At 39.2% G+C, this 5,000-nt stretch overlaps 1 protein-coding gene across 11 annotated transcripts in view; it reads left to right on the plus strand.

Moving 5' to 3' along the window:
* ST18 (ST18 C2H2C-type zinc finger transcription factor) overlaps positions 1-5,000 on the plus strand; it is a 372,885-nt gene that overhangs the window by 244,698 nt on the left and 123,187 nt on the right. Inside the window, exon 1 of one of the 11 annotated variants that reach the window (XM_082362996.1) lies at positions 2,341-2,633. The exons of the other annotated variants lie outside the window; for them this stretch is intronic. The gene's annotated coding sequence lies outside the window, so the exon portion shown is untranslated. Of the gene's footprint in view, positions 1-2,340; positions 2,634-5,000 lie in introns of those variants that run through there. 11 annotated transcript variants of the gene reach the window in all.

The raw sequence follows: 5,000 nt of genomic DNA on the forward strand, positions 1-5,000 counted from the left end.
AATTCATTAATTCATTTGGAAAAAAGGATCCAAAGTAGTAAAGACTTCATTGCTCATAATGCATATAGGTGAAAACACAAACTGAAATCTGGTCCAATTGATCATCCTAGATAATGAGCTACACTTTGTCTTCCCTTTTTTACTAAAGGTCTTAGTGACTGAGTCAATACGGTGTTGATTTTTATGATAATAACCAATCATTTCCAATCGTTTCAATGATAAAAAAAAAAATCAGGGAAATTTAAAGTGAGTCACGATTTTTAATCCAGGGAACTGTAGCATTACAAATTATACACGTTCTCATTTTGTGTTTGTGTATGTGGGTAGCAGTGTGTGTATCTATGCTTACGATATATACGTATCCCTACTCTAAATCATATATATCCCGAATGACTTCAATGAACTACTAATATTAAATGACATCCTCCCCTGTGTCGAAATATTCAAACTTATTTAGTACTCGAGATGAATGCAGATAAAGCCTACTTCAGATTCAGAATTCATTTTTACTCAAAAGTTGCAAGGTTCAAAATAACACTTGTTTTGTTTTCTCCTCTTTCTACACTTCAAACTAGTTACTCCAGCCTCTGTTTTCACCCACACGCTGTAGAGGACTTCAAAAGATAAAAAGTTGTACTTGACGTTGTCTTTCCCCAACTCCTTTTCTATGTTAATCACGTTGACATAGGACATGGAAAAAAGATCTGGTTGGCTGGATTGCATGGGACTTTTTAGTATCTTTATATAAAAATGGTAGAGGTTTCATGCCCAGCTTCTTGAATTGTTTAAATTTAACCAACACGATGAGGTATTGAAAAAGTTAATGTTGTTGAATTCCCTTTAACTTATAATCGTATTGGTGGATTTTTTTTTAATCTGCTGGCATCTTAATAAGATTGAGTTTCCCCTTACACGTGTATAGCTCACCTTCCTCGGCAAGGTAAATGTGTCCTGGTTGCTAGTCAATTGATTATGATAGAGGTAAGAACGCCCCTGACCTGATTCAGCAGCCAGCATCCCTTCGAACCCTTCTTTTCGGATGGTGATTTCATGAATGGTTTTGGACTTTTCTTTCTCTGTGGTCATGGCTCACTGTGGTGGGTTTGTTTGCACCCTGTGGGTTGGGTTAAGAATCAGGGTTTATGCATTTACTTGTACTGTTGCATTGTTTATACAGCTTTGGTTTAGTTTTGATCTTTTTTCTTTTTTCTTTTTTTTTTTTTTTTTTGCCTTTGAGGCTCTTCCACAGTGTCAGCTGCTGACTGATAGTAGGAAAAACGGCCTCGTGGTGTGAATGAAAGGGACCTAGCGGTTGGTAAACAGAGATAAGGAATAAATAGAGCACAGGCAAAAGGAGATAGTTCTGCGGGGCCCAGATTGCTGCCAGTCTGTTCAGGGGAGATGCAGAGGCTGTCCTTTTCCCAGATTAAATTAGTGTGCGAAATCTCCAGTGACCTCCTCCGCTTCTCCCCATACTCTTTAGCCAAGCTGAACAGCCTCTGCTGTAAAGGGTTCATTTTATCCAGCGACTGCCTGGACAATAGAGCTCTCCCTGATACTTATGGACAGCTGTCGTCATTCCCCGTGCTGTCAGCATTTCATTTTTCATAAGAGTTAAAAGGGTTTTTACCTTGTCACGGAAAGAGGGCAGGAACGTAACTTTGCCAGTTCCAAGGCTGCTCGGGCAGCGGGTAGGACTGGGGCGGGGGGCAACTTCGGAGTCAGGAGAAACTGCTAGAGGATGCGGCGCTTTTTGGTTTTGCTAATAAGATTAAACTAAGACAGAAATTAAATTTCAAATCCGGGTTCCTTGCTCAGAGACAATATCTTTGATGCTGAAAGTTCGGTTTTAAAAAAATTAAGGTCACCCATGCCAACTAGAGAATTCCTCTCCGCCTGCTCTACCCTTGTTTTGGCTAAAGATGCATGCATTTTATTACCTGCGAGTAACCACCCTTAAATAGGAAGCCTGTAAGATACCTCGGGAGTCTCATATTTTTTTCTCTCTCCTTTTTTTTAGTGATTTACTGCAAATATATTCAGCATTTGACTGATTAAATAGACCTTCGGCAACCTTGAGGGTCACTGTGTAGAGTATGTACATAGAAAATGCATCAGCCCATTGTACCCTGGCAGCTAATGAGATTGGTCGTTAAGTAAATGACACAAAGCCTACAAAAAAAGCTTAGCAGCTCACTAGAGTATCACAGAGTGTCCCTGCACACCACACAACGACACAAACACTGGACTACCCTAGCCCACCCCTGCTTTATTCTACATCACTGCTTCCCTGAGGTCATCGTGAGAGGCAGAACAAAGGCTAGGAGGTACGGGTAAGTCAGTCTGGCAATTAAGCCCCAGGGAGAAAGTAGAACAAATCTTAGCCTAACCGTGGCGATGCAAGTCCGATTCTCGACAAGTAGGTCAGAATGAAGGGATTTTGCTATCACTTCTGGAAATACTGCTTCAGTGATCAAAGCTCTTATGTTGCTGTTATGGTTGTTTCATTTTGCCATTTCATAAAAGTTTTTACATTTCAAAGTCGAGTGTACTCCAAAATGCAAGGGAACTTGAATTGGAGAGGTGGGCTATTTGCTGGAGAAAGGGGGCTTCTGCAAGTGACGATCATTCAGGTGTGTGTGCAGCTCTGAAAAACTTTCAAATGCATGAGGTAACTCTGATTTTAGTTAGTCCTACTGCTTTTAGGAGACAACAGAAACTGGGGTATGAATGGGTGCAGTGAAGTTCTTTCTTGTTAATATAAAATTGTCCCCTCCACTAGTATGTATTTAACAGATGTGGGACAACCGTTTCCTCGATCAGTATCTTAAAAATCAATCAATCAGACACAACAAAACAAGGAGATAAAAGCTCCTCTTTTTTTGTGCGTTCCAGTTCTCTTGAATCTGCAAATAAAATCATTGCTGTGACTCTGTAATGTTGAGTAGGATTAGTGGTTATTTGCTTGCTGGACTTGGGGAAAAAAATCAAAGCTATCTGACACTGAGCAGCACGGGGGTACTGTGTTCCTTGAAAAATGCATTTAGTATTGAACTATAACGTTGCAGGATCCTTTTAGAGAAATATGGCAACAGGAAGTTGCCAGAAAGTCTTATTTGCCTTGCTGAAATGTCTGTCTGCCTTAGACGTGTGTACTCAGAGGCTGTTTAGTTCAAGAGAGAATGATATTGTTCCACGACATTCAGGTAAATTCAATATTTTATTCTAAGAACCGTCAGCTCAGTGGATTGTCAACGGTTTAATAAACTCTGACACTCTCATTGAAAACATTTTTTAAAGTATTGTTAAGTGTGCTGTTTTAAAATAGATGGATTCATAATATCCGTGTCAGGATTCAATTTTTGAAGACACTGTCATTTGATATCAGAATGGCATGTCATCTGTTCATGAATTAAAACTCTCCATATTACATAGAAACCAGTTTGCAAACTTGCATTACTTGCCCTGAAACATTTTATTTATGTAAGAATATGGAAATATTATGATACAGAATAAGTTGCTTGCTACTGGTATTCATGGGAGATTCATAATAGTTCATAATATGGTCTGGGTGACCAGAGGTCACGTACTTTTTTAATTTTTTTGTCTTGAAGTACTTTTCTCCTTCCAAATGTGTTCCCAACATTCATTTTCTTTATATAAGTCATTTAAGACTGTATGTGTAGAGTACATAACACATATTATGTATTACAAACTCTAAGTATTATTTTTATAGTAACCAGAATTTAGGGGGAAATAGATTTTGTGAAGAAAGTGGTATAATTGCATCTTGTTCTTTCAAGTAAACTATATGTAGGGGAGAGATACTTTGATTTTACTTAATTCAGATTTTCCTAATATGTCATCTCATCACCAGGCCTCTAATGGGACAGAACTCGTGGAAAAAGCAAGCTGTCTGAAAGTGGCTACTCTTACAACCTAACAATCTTGGTTTAAGGCAGAGTTATGCAACTAGGTCATTCTTCTGGGCGTTTTAGGTGCATGAGGTTCTCTCTCTGTGCTGAACAATTTAAATCTGAATCTTGTGAAGTATAATTTATTTTTTCTGCGGTTGCTCGTGTTCATCATGTTACTACAGGAGTGAAATGTTCAGAAAACACACAATCCTTTCGGACGGCTGTACGTTTTTGACTGCTGCCCTTCAGTCCAGCAAACGGTGGGCAATCTTGGCCCAAGTCTGTTAGTTGCATCACTGTGGATAAAACTGAGTGGGATTACTTTCACAGAAATATGACTGTCACTCTTCAAAACAAAATCGGGCTGCGTTGTAATTAAGGTCAGAGGGCACAGATCCTTACTTTTGCTTTACGTGAACCTGTTTTCACCAGTATTAGTCTTGAATTGGAAAGAGGTTTTTAAAAATTTAACTGAAAATACCCGAAGAAAATGGTTTTATCTGCTGTATAACTTGCTTCTTCAAAGAAATGTGAGGAACTTCATTTCTGTTGACAGAAGGAAACTTCATTACTGAACTTTTATTCAGATTGGTTTATTTGAGAAGTAAGTATTATAAGTTGAAAGGATTGTATGACACGCTGTGGTTAGTACAGGGAGCTCATTTGTAGCCCTAACTACCCACCATCTAAGCAGAACTATGACACGTTTCCTAGAGGTAAGGCCGTCGTTGTATGAGTGTCATGTGACTGACACAAAGTGACCAGAGAATCTACCCCACTCCCTTCCCGAGTTCATATGTTTGAAACCTGGCTCTTCCATTGACCAAATCTGTGGTCCTGGATAGTTATTGAACTTTTCTGGGCCTCAGTTTTCTGGTCTGTTAGATGGGAGCCAGGGTGGATAAATCTTGCCTTACAACTTCTGTGAAAACTAAATAAGATAATGTAAGTATTTAAAAAGCTTTTGCTGCTTTAACTTTCCCTTGGCGCTCGAACCAGTGAGTGGCCCTGCCGATATCAGGTGAAGACGCTTCCACGTTTGCCTCACGCTTACAGAACTCTTTCTCATGTTTTTACTTTCAG

Source organism: Balaenoptera borealis, assembly GCF_965194805.1.
Source record: "Balaenoptera borealis genome assembly, chromosome: 17".
Classification (NCBI taxonomy): Eukaryota; Metazoa; Chordata; class Mammalia; order Artiodactyla; family Balaenopteridae; genus Balaenoptera; species Balaenoptera borealis.